We start from the raw sequence: 12,416 nt of genomic DNA on the forward strand, positions 1-12,416 counted from the left end.
AAGTAGGACAGAATTACACATCGGGAACGATTCTCTGGAAGAGACACGAAATATGTACCAGATATGATCCTCGAAAGGATCGTCGTCCATCGAACGATTTCTTTCTTTTTTTTTCTCCTTTTTTTCGCTAACGGCGAACGAGGCAGACGCGAGTAGGAAGTTTCATTGTGAGCGAGATATAACGGTGAATTAGCTGCTAAAAGAATGGCTTGTGTTTCGTTGCAGATGCTGCTCTTGCCATACCTTCTTCGTCCATATCTGGTCGGCGAGATTGCGCTCCGATTATGGTGAGTAAGTACCCCCTTCTCTCTGTTTGCTATCAATTATTTATGATGCTGCGGCACACAGTTCCATGTTTCGATACGCGCAAGGACAACAACTTCCAATAGAGAAGGGATATTTTGACCGAATTTTCATTTGAACGATGGTCGCTCCTCTGGTGCCAAGTCGGAACGATTCGAAAACCGCTAGTTAGCCGAACGCTCGAGGATCTTTTGATCTCGAGACAAAAGCTACCACTCGAACGAAAGCGCTAAAAGCATGCCGTTGCTTAGCGACCCGGGGAACAACGCTAAAACGAACCGCGTTGCCGCGACGTTCCCCGTTAACCTTTTCATTCTCCATCCGCCACTATTTCTTCTTCGTTCTTCCGCTTTTCCCTGCTATTCGCGATCGAGCGAGTTACACAGCCCCGAAGACTTTTTCGATTAAACTTGCCCTCGACGATTCGCAAATTGTTCCATCCGCGCGACGAAAGAATCGAGAATTGAATTTCCATCGAATTTCCATCGAATTCCCGCGCTCGATCGCCCACGACAACCGATTTTTCTTCTCGCTCTCGAAGGATGCATGTGTCGGTGTATAAAGCGTGGCTTAAGGTGAGTTTAAACCGAGCGAACGCCCTCTCTTTTCCCATTTTGCAGGAATTTGGTAAAATGACGGCGTAAACGAACGTCGATTCGACGTCTGACAATTGATCTAGAACGCTGCAAAAAAAGCTTGCTCGATTCTTTGAAGTTTTTCGTTCGATCGCTACGAACGTTCGATTTCTAATTCGGCGTTAACACATTTCGTTCGGAAATTTGAATAAAGCGAGAGAAAAGCGAGCGTTCGTTCGCTCGGTCTAAACGCACCACTGTAGATTACGGAACATACCCGTACTCAGTTGGACGTGTTTTGTTATTTGCGCATCGTGCGAACGATGATATCGCCACGATCTTCAGTTGTCGGAAACTAGGACGCAGGCTAGCGGCGCGCGTTACGCCGCTGAACTTTGTATCGAGCCGCAATTCCGCTTCGCGAGTGATCGTTCACTAGGTTGCACGCACGGTATTATTAATATTAACCCTCGAGGAGCTGACTGAAACGAGTAACGCGGTAAAAAAGTAGCGCATTATCGTTCGTTCGACTTACAACGATAAGACCGAATCGTGCGAATAACAGACGTTCCAAGCTTCTCCGCTATACTCGATACACGGACTAAACGTAACTCGAACAAACACGTACTTTGGTAACCTGGTATCGATTAATCGGTTCTAGTAATCTAGGCGCCATGGAACAGCACGTTCCAGCGTAACGAACGTATGGACTGGAGATCGTTGCCGTGGTCAAAGGTTTGCTCAAAGATTAACGCGTTAAACCGTACGAGAACAGACAGGTGTCGATCGAAAAACTGTGTGCGATCGTTCGTTTTTCCACGCATCAGATCGCGAATTGAAAAAACGAATAAACGAACATATTGGTTAGCAGCAATAGCTGGATCATTGGCGTGGGCTATGTTTATATTCGAACGTAACTGTTTTATTGGCCGAAGCTTTTAGGAAATTTGAACAAATTCCAGAAGTAAAATGATCGTATTTAAAGATGGACCTTACGACTGTAATGGTAACGGAATTCAGAAGGCGAAGCGTGTTGCAACGTTTTCGACGACGGTATACTTACGTACGCATAAATGTACGTTACTTTACCGCTGTATATACATCGCTTTGTATTCAGAGACGCTGCAGCACTCCGTTACGATACCGTGCGAGAAAAATTCGCTAGCCTAAAACGATGCTAGGCGTCGCCCGAAGGCGATCGACGTTCGATCGGAAGAGAAGGATCTTGAGAGAAGGGCGTACAGGTATACGCATAGGTAACACGGTGAATCTGTACCGTAGTAGATCGTAATCGAAATGGTTGCAGCAACCTGGCGTTTTGTTCCTCGGTGCTTGTCCGCGCTCTTGATTTACCGTTACCACTTCTTCGCTGCTAGCCGAAGAACAGAGTCCAGCCTCTAATCTCGCGAGCACCGTCGTCTAATTAAAAGCTTCGAGAAAAAATTGCTATTTGCCTCGAACGGTAGATTCGCCGATAGCACAAGCTGCACCTTGACGCCGCGGCGTGCATCCTGTCGCGAACTCGAGCGCACTCCGACACGAGCCGCTAGTACGCGTGGTATTTGTACGCACGGTACAGTTAGGATCCGCGTTTAACCGTCAGACTTGTTCGAACCGAGACTTCCTGCTTTCGTAATACGATGGAATACCGTACAGCTGCGAAAATCTGCGATAACGCGCGTTCGCTGTTTCATTTGTCGGCGTTGGTGATTTTTCGCCTGACTAAATTGGGCATTAATCGCGATCGAGACGAATCGATGATCGTAGAAGTTTGAACGAGCGTGATAAAATAGCAGCAATTAGACGCGCGGTCATCGATCGCGACGACGTTACGACGATAGGTCGCGTAGCTGACATATTTCTTCGGATATATTGATTCCGCTCATTGAACACGTGTCCGACTCTGCATCTAATTGAACGAAGAGACCACTCGAATTATTAACCCATTAACCCTGCAACTCCCATAGCCCAGATTGTGATACATTGTGAGAAATTCTCCGTCGACGATGGAACGATAGCTTTCAATAATTTATTTTGAAACAGATGCGAAATATATATCTTCGTTCTTCTTATTTTCATTACAAATTACAAATCCTTTTTATCGTGTTTCATCGAACGACGATCAAATAATACGTTTTACGCTTGCAAGACGCGGCGTACAGATGTCGAACGAGAAACTAGCAGTTTTCCTGTGAACATAGGGACATTGAGAATAAATTGCAAACGACAACTAAGCTAACTACGAACATCGATCGACGACGAAACGATTCCATGGCAAGTACGTTCGAATCACGTTGGTGAAATCTGTTGAAGTGGTCACCACTTCTAAGAAAACTCTACATCTGGTCTTTTTTAGTTTTCTCAAGCACCGAAGCCATCGACAGCGTATAGACAAAAGACTACGACGAAGATAGACCATAAACAGTAGACAGGTGACGTTGGCTTCGGGGTTTTTCAGTTATTGGGTAACACAGCTAGCGTGCGGATCTGGACCAGCTCAAATTGTATTCTTACTTATAATTACGCTTCTATTTAAATGTATTTTCTACAATTACAATTTATCCACGAGTTTCTCTGTTTACACATCGAATAACCTCAACAAAATCAATTCGTGCAGTCGAGAAGAAGCTTAACGAAGGAGTCTGGTTTCGTCGGGTTTTTTTTTTTTTTGGTCCAGGTAGATTATTGGCCCGTGCAGTACAAAAGGACCGATCCGAGCTCGTTTGCATTGTACAATCGTGCATTGTGTACAGAACCACGTCACAGGCTGGCCCACTTTCTTTACCCTCTTATTTCTTCCGTCGCACCCTAAAGCCCCCGGCTGTCGAGCTTCAAAATTAATAAGACCATTGCTCGACACATCCTGACCTTGGCCTTTTGTTCACCGTATCTGCGTCATTCCGCGAATACCCGCCTCTACTACAATCGATACGACCACCTTCTTCGAGTTCCAATCGCAGCGCGGCGTCGCGAAGAAAATCGTAAACTCGTTTGTCGCGTTCGTTCGAAAGCGTCTGGCGTTTTCATTTATCGATAGACGTGAAAGGATAGGCGCGGCTGGAAAACCCACAACGTCGAAAAGATCGCCCGAACCTCTTTCTCTTTCCGGCGAAACTCGACGAATCGCATTCGAGGCACGTGCTCGCGAACACGCGTCGATCGTGCTAATTCGAGCGGTGCACCATCCGCCTCCCATATAATCGACACAACGATCATTTTTTTCTTGTACGGTTTGGACAACGACGAGACGTTCGATACACCGGGACTCAGCTTGCTGGGACTCCTTGCACGATCGAATTAACGTTATTAGCGAAATTTTACGAGTCGGGAGTTGCTAGGACGTTCAGCCAGCAAGTTTGACAATAAGAGAAACGAAACTCTACAAGTTTCGCTAATCGTAGATCGTTTGATTATTCTCTTGGACGCGTGGTTACAAAATCGCAAAAGAGAAGCCTAGGATTTATAATTCCTAATCTATTTATAATCTGATCTCTCGTTGGCTGTTTTTCATATTCTAAAAGTGCAAGATTAGTTATCGATCGAGCTCTTTACTTAATTGCTTATTTATTACGCATTTATCGGTTATTTGATCCTTCTTTCCGCTCGAAAGATATTCGATTACGAGCGAACCATTCATGTTCCCCGTTGAGAAGATTCATAACTGACGAAGTGCTTCCCATTTATCGAATAAAATTCCACAAACGATTAGTTTTGCCACGATACTGGAGCAAGTTCAATGAAACGTAAAGAAAAACGAGAATCGTGCAGAGAGAGAGAGAGAGAGAGAGAGAAAGAGAGAAGAAATTGAACTTCCAGCGAAATAATTCGATCTGCAATTCGATTGGGCAACTCGATCATTCCACGGAGTTAGTGCCGTGCATGATCGACAGATTCGCGGCTACGGGAATCGCTGATCGCCTCCGCGGATTATCGATAACGATCGAACATCGGCGTGATTCTAATCGCCACTTTGGCAACCACTTTATACGATAGATCGAGTTTGTACTCAAGCAGTCCAGGCGAAAGAACGCCGCTCTATAAAATTACTCGCCAACTTTGTAATCGAACTTACAACGCGAAATTCCTTCGTTCGTTCTAATTCGAAATCGATCGATCCGTAAATTTCAACGACTCGTGGAGACAGTGATTTCATTGCTACGTTATTATGGAAATTCTTACGTCACTCTAACGCCGTGTAAAAATTCCAAACGCTAGATATACATCACGGGTCACGAAAGTAGTCGAATTCTTATCGCAGAAAATTTTTAGCTCGCCGTAACTGGATCCTGATTATATCGGTAAAATTTGTTGACGAGACGTTTATCACAAAATCTATTAGATACGATTGAAAATGTGACCCGAAAAGAAGATTAGATACATCTTAACACGATCGGCACGTTAATCCGGTTTATTGCTTAACTTAGTTACGATCTTTGCTGTCTTATCATTACGATTGCGCGAGATTGTTGAAACGAATATCTTTGGAACAAAATTGTAAATCAATATCTCATCGCCAAAGATTTCTAGTTAGAACGATGATAGTTGCGCGTATTAATTGTAGTCTTTACGACTTCAACTTCGATACCAAATCGGAACGATAGAAGTAGAATCGATCGAAGTGGTCGGGCAATCGGGCCGCGTTCTCGTGTGACTCAGCTGGCTGGAATTTCGCGACACGCGATACCGGGCTCGAGCGGCGGTTTATTAACGCGGCACGGGTAATTCTGACCACGATCGAGCATTAGAAATGCCCGTAGCCTCCCGAGAGCACGCATACACTAGACCGTGAAAGGATTCCGATCGCAACGCGTACGTTTGGCCAGGGAATCTCGTCTGGCCGAGCTAACGACACCTCTCTTCATTTTTGTTCATTTCGTACCACTTTTATTTATATCGCTTTTTAAGAAGCTCGTAGCTGATAACTCGAAATATTAGCTTTCACCAGACACGTTCTTCATTCGCAATTCTGCGCTTCTCAAGTATCATACTGGACCAATGGAATAAATCAAAGTGAAGTAAATCGATGAATTTAATAAGCAGTTAACTGAATATCGCGTGTTAAAATTTTTGTTCAAAATTCTGTAACTCTTCTCATACTTGTTCATTTATTTGTTTATTATCAGACGTAACTTCTTTCGAAATGAGGATTTTTATGAGTTTTAAAAGTATTCGTACCCTGGGAATTATTGAATTCCAAATAATTAATAATCTTTAACGATAAACGTGGACGTTTACGGCAAGGAATATAGAAATAATAATTCACCGCAATATGACTGTGAATTACAAGAGATGGCCGCGATATTATCGACGCAATTATTAAATGGCGATTAATGGTAGAAATGTCAAAGAACATCGCATCCTGAACTGCGATCAAATTTTTCACCAAAGCATGCTGCTTGAAAATTACATTAAATAACAGAAAATTAACGATAACGTTGCACTCGTACGTGACGCTCTCAGCCGTTTTAATTTGTCGCCGAATCTTTTTATTAACTGTACGGTTCTCTCTGCTGATGCCTTTCGATTCTACCCAAAAAACATGAAAAATGTCGAAAGTTTTGTCCGGTCCTAACTCGGTGTCCAGAGATCGCGTTGCTCAACTTTCTCTCTACAGAACGCTATGCGGGAAAATCACAGTCGAAAAGGTTCTTTGGCCAAGAGAAATGCGTCGTTACGGTAGGTTACGAGACAAGGTGAACGAGGTGTGGAGGTTTTGCAACGCCACCGCGACTCGTTGCACATTTGTTTCCGCGAGCATCGCGGGATATTTTTATATAGAATGAGTTTGTTCGATCTCGATGGGAATGTACCGTGTGCCAGAGAGCACGGAAAAGTTGAACGTCGATTACGTGCAAACGGGAGAACGGCGAGAGCGTACACCGTATGTATACCATAGGTGTACACGCCAGAGAAAACCGGTCCTTTATAATTACAGGGTCCACCGCGGACAGGCCGTCCACCGATATACAAGGGTACGCACCCTGAATAAACGTCCGGCGAGCCACGCTAGTGATTTCGGTCTTTCCTTTTCGCCAGCGATCTCTAATCGTTCGCTCGTTTCAGCGCGTGTGTCTGAATGCGGCGGAATTTTTAGACGCCGTGTACGTGGTCGAGGTTGGCGAATTTTTACAGAAACTGAAATAAGATAGTAAAAGTAGATTTTGCGTTGTGTATAATCGATGGATGTACAGTCCTGCTCGCAAGTATTAGAACGTCCGTTAATCTCGCACGAAACGTGGTCGATCGATCGAGATACCTAAGGAAACGATTAATTATATATATATTCGCTTAATTAGAAGCGAATGTTAAATTAATAGGGCAGAATTATACGTACGATTTATGTGGCATTTTTTTCTAAGATTCTAGACGAGATAATAATCTCGAGGCTGTGAGCTTATTTTATTAACTTAAAGGGCTGTAAAAAGCGATAATTCCACTCATGCACGCTGATCGAGTATTTTAACGTTTCCTTTCATCAACCTAGTATTTAGAAACAGATTTCACGAATAAAGATGTACCATTATTTATCATTATTTGAATTCGCTATAATTAACAAATACCACGTAATCGATGTAATCTACGTAAACGATAGATCGTTTCATGGATAACGTGTTTTATCGATGTACCGTGTATACATTTCTTATTTTAAAACGCAATATCTACCGAACGTTTGATAAGTTTCTCGGAGATTTCTCGTTTTATCTGGTATCCCTCGACTACCCCAATATTTATGAACGGGGTTGTACGTATAAACGGCCGGGCAGTTTGATCGATCAGAGCTGGCGCTACTATGGAAAACCACCTGCCATCTTCTGTAAGCTTCGTGTCAATTTTTCACTCGGCGAAGTTGAAGATAATCTTACAGCCACGGTGGGTGGTAGGAGTTTCTCTCGCCGAAGATTTTACACGGCACGGATTAAAAGGTAAAGGCACGCTATCGAGAATGAAGTTTAAAAAGAGCAACTGGGAGGAGGCTATCGCGAGGACCATGACAGGGATGTAGTTCGTGCACGACTCGGATCGGCAACCGTTCGAGCTGCGAAAAGAACGCTATCGTGACCCGTCAACTTTGCATGTTGATGTTCAAGGTAGACGCGACGGTTGTGTGCGTTTTACGTTTCTTTGGTGGCACGCAGAACTAGACACGACCATGTGTCGTACAAAAGCATAGGAGGAGAATCGAACGTGCACACGAATCTGTCTAGCTGCGGGCTAAAATAAAAAGCAAGTGCTCTGATCGATAATATATTCGCTTGCTTTGTTTCGTTTTTACGACAGCTATGCAACCATTTTGAAAGCTACCGTGGATTTTGCCGCGTCTGACTTTGCTCTTTCGATACAACTGTTGAGTTGGCAACTAAGTGATTGCGGATTTTGTCAATACCACCTAATGACAGAATCCGCAATCACTTAGTTGCCAACCCAATAGTTATCTATCGACACGATAGATATTAAGGTAAGGAATTCATAATGATTAGCGTATCGTCGTAACTATTCGTATAGTTGTATCAGGTTGTCCGAAAACTTTCTTCCGTTTTATGAGGAAATAATAAGCGTACAACGTTATTTTGTCGAATTACGTACGATTCATTTTGTTCTGTTGAGATAAACACCGCGACATTTCACAGACATTTCACTTGGTTTCACGTTTGTACGAAGGTACATCGTTGTAAAAGACACGTTTGCGAAAGAAAGACACTTTCCGGACAACCTTTCTTCGCGTACTCGTGCGATGTACCGACTCCACGACGAAAGGACCAATTTCTTCGAGAGTGAATTTTTCAAAATTAACCATCGATAATTCGTACGTGTATCTCAAGCGCGAAGTATTAAATGGAATTATAATTTGTTGAATAATAACGATAACATTTCCATAAGGTGTAGGAAAGCTTCCGTGGATCACTGTACGTACGCGTTGTACGAAGCTGTTGCGATAAAAGTATACATCGGGTATTACGAAATTTATTTTCGACAAAAACGTACAATCTCGATAGCCTTGTATTCTTTCAAAGCGAACGATATAAAACAACGGCGACTTTGACGGTGAGCCAATATCGAGTCAGCATGACCGTACACACTCGCGCGGCACGCTTCCTACGCAGTTGCCGCTTCGAATCGATTCTTTTAAATGGAAAATCCCAAACGACGTCGTGGTAGTCGACGCGGTAATCGAACGACGCGGCACGATATTAATTCACGAGCAATTAATCCAATCAATTTGCATAAACTGAATTACCGATAATTGCCACCACAATCGGTGAAACAATGCAGGTTACGGAGTTGATCTAAAATGTAAATAAATTTAACGGTCGATTCAGACGGGGTAAAAAACGATGTTCCTCTCGCCAACAGGCTTTTTGCCCTTATACCGCAGGAGGTGTCGAAATCAATGATAGGGGTGAGGGGGTTGGCCTGGTTGGAATAATAAAAAGAGCCGCGATACACGCGTCGAGAACACGATGGGTGTGGTCGATATATTCGGCCAGCGTTTTTCTCGCTCCCTTTTTCAGCCTTATCCCTTTTTATCCGGGCTCGCGAGATGGCTGCGCCGCGCCGGGCACTAATTCTAACGTCGCGGATCAAAGAGCCACGTCCCGCCTAGCTCATTAGTCATAATGACGCCTCGATGCCTGGAATTAACGCCGATAGACGACCGCGCCACGGCCAGATTCCCCGCCAGTTAGTTGATCGACCAGAATTTCGCGCCGCGCGTTAGGTATAAAGAGTAGCCCGGAGCAGAGTGAGAAAAAAGAAATAGGAAGATTCGCTGTCGGCCCTTTGGTCTGAAAGGCGAAAATTCTCTCACGCTGCCTTCTCGCCGACGACCGGAGAAAGTGGATGGACTATCGATCGACTGTCCGACGCCGCGGTGCTTCCGAGGAAATTGAAAATAAAAATAGCAGGTATACGGAGACGAGTAACGGCTGTAACGAGCGTGAACTCTATAGAAACGCGGCAATAGGGCGATTAACCCCTTCCCAACATAGCGGTCTGCGATGGAAGAATATGTTTACATTGCAATACGAATAATTTACACACGATACGGTACGATGTAAGTTTTCGTCAACGATAATGATCGCGGACAATTTTGTTCGTTCGATGAGGGGAAAATGAAATGCGTTGGTTTGCAGTTTATCGTGGAATAGATTGTAAAATAGATAGTGTCTTCGAAGATGGCGTTACCAATGAAGCTACTATTTGTCGTGGATTATTTAAATTTCCTAGCGATATCATCTTCGAGAATGAGAATGTATCTACGAGGTATTTATAAAACTGGAAGCGACGACATTTTTCGAAAATAACGTTAGAAAAACGTCGTATCTCGATGTGAAAACTGTGACCAGTCCAACGACGTAATATACTTGCAAGTAACTAAATTAATAATGTTACTCCGCTGAAAAGCGAATACGCAGATATTTATTTTAGCGAAGCAAACGTTTCACGCGTTACGATCTCGTACTTATATAGCTCGTGATACGATCTACACGAAAATGGTACATGGAAAATATAAACACAATATGTTTTACTCCGTTAATTAAAATTTTTATCCTCGCGCAACAGACGTCGCATAGATCCTAACGCCATTGAATTCCATTCCACTCTATGGCAAACAAGTAGATAAAACGAAGAAGCGTGGTAATAAGAGAGAAGAGAGGAAAAAGTGGAAGTACGATGCGGGAGGTATGCCCGGCAGCGGCGCCAGCGGCGTCCCGTGTTTCGCATTTAATTAGCCACCATATGCGGCAATTAATTAAGAATTTCTCGCGGTATCGATGGTTTTGTCAACGCTACGCGTTCACCGTCCCAGATCATTTTCAAACAAAGAACACGATCAGTGACAATCCTGCTTATAGATTCTCCTCCTTCCCTTTTTCCTTCCAAGAACCAGACATGTACATAGAATTACAATTCATCCTGTGGAAAGAACGTACTTCCGATCGTAGTCTGAAAATTCGACTCACGGTGTTTAATTCGAGGTAGTGTGGAAGGTAGGCGAGCGCTACTTGCATCGGCGCGATCACGTTCGCGCTCAAAGCAGAATTCCACTGCGAACGAACGCTGCGCGTACCGTTGGCGTGGCGCGCGATAACCGGTAATAGCCTGGACGGTAACAGTAACAGTGTAACTGACCTACAGACTGCTCCACACCTGGATGCATCTCGAAAGCTGTGAGAACGGCGGCGCGTGCGCTCGCGGACTGTTCTTCCGCGTGCTGTTCGATCATTCCGATCGTTCTCGTTCCTCGCGAAGCTAAATTATTCCGATAACAACGTTGCCCGTTATAACAAGACGGATTTTTTTTATCGTAGAGGAGAATTTTCGTCGGAGGAAAAGTAGCACGGTCCGTTAACGAGGTACGGAAGGAAGGTCTTCCCAAACGAGGTAATTAAGAAGAGGAACTACACGCTGATGAATCGTTCGACGAGGATGACGTTGCGCGTGGTCGATGCGAGTTTTCCACCGTCCGTATCGGGGCCCTGTCTAGCCCCTGGAAATTCTAATTAACCGCTCGACCGTGTCGAAACCTTTCGATCCGTCGGTTCTCACACTGCTCCTCGAAACGCACGAGCGACGCGAGATTCCCAGAAGGTTGCAGGGAAATGCAATCGAGTGCGTTCACGCGCGCTCGCCGTGCCCCGGCTGAATAGAAAGGGATTGCGAGACGCGAGAAAATCTTACGAATCGGGCCGTTCGATCGGGAAAAATCCCCGAAGGCTGATCGAACGCCGAGAGTTCAGAGTCTCTTCGATGCAAAGTACAAGGCGCCGAAAATTTGATATTCCTTTTGGAATTTCCTTGGTACGAGCGATCACCTTTTAGTACGATCCTGACCAATCGAATTCGAATCGATAAGATGGCGAAAATTGCTGAAGGAAGAACCTGTAGGTTTATGGTAAATACGTATAGATGTTATTTTCTAGCGAAAGATCGAATTGTTATAAAATCATCGTAAGATTCTGAAAATACGAAATTCCTTTGAACGAAGGTACAATACAACCGCAGATTCTACCACGATCCTGGCAAATTGAATTCGGCTCGAAGCAATCGAGAAGCTGGCGACGAGAACTACTTTTGTCAAATTTTTCGACCTTTTAGATGATAACGTAAATTACCAATTCAAACGTATCTAATATTAGAAAAACTGGAACTGAAACCTCCCGCACAGTTTACTCGATTCACCGTTCTGTCGTGTGGACCTTCTTCTCAAAGGAAGCGCTTCGATTACGCAAAGGAGTTACAGCTGCGAGGGAAAAAGCTCGGTATAAGTGCAAACAGTTAGATGGAAAATGTTTAAGAGACTGAAGAGTGAGTTAATGGATCGATAGGAAGGAGATTCTTCCGGTGGGAAAGATCGTCGTGAAATGGCAATCGAGCGAACCATTGCGTTCTTTATATACGTACGATGTACACTCTTGTATACTCTGCTCTCAGCGGTTGATCGGAAGAAAACCGGCGATTTAGTCAACTGGCAAGCGTGTTTTGCTCGATGCACTTTCCAGGAAGCGTCGATCGAATTAATGTCTCGGCGTAGCGCGA

The 12,416-nt window shown here is 44.2% G+C and overlaps 1 protein-coding gene across 4 annotated transcripts in view; it reads left to right on the plus strand.

Moving 5' to 3' along the window:
* Window positions 1-12,416, plus strand: part of LOC117236949 (SH3 and multiple ankyrin repeat domains protein 3) — a 177,733-nt gene that overhangs the window by 71,798 nt on the left and 93,519 nt on the right. For 3 of the 4 annotated variants that reach the window (XM_033500414.1, XM_033500409.1, XM_033500413.1), the window contains exon 2: window positions 226-287. The gene's annotated coding sequence lies outside the window, so the exon portion shown is untranslated. Of the gene's footprint in view, window positions 1-225; window positions 292-12,416 lie in introns of all 4 variants that reach the window. The other variant, XM_033500410.1, reaches the window with a different exon arrangement.

This window comes from Bombus vosnesenskii, unplaced genomic scaffold (genome assembly GCF_011952255.1).
Source record: "Bombus vosnesenskii isolate JDL3184/JDL3185 unplaced genomic scaffold, Bvos_JDL3184-5_v1.1 scf7180000013352, whole genome shotgun sequence".
NCBI lineage: Eukaryota > Metazoa > Arthropoda > Insecta > Hymenoptera > Apidae > Bombus > Bombus vosnesenskii.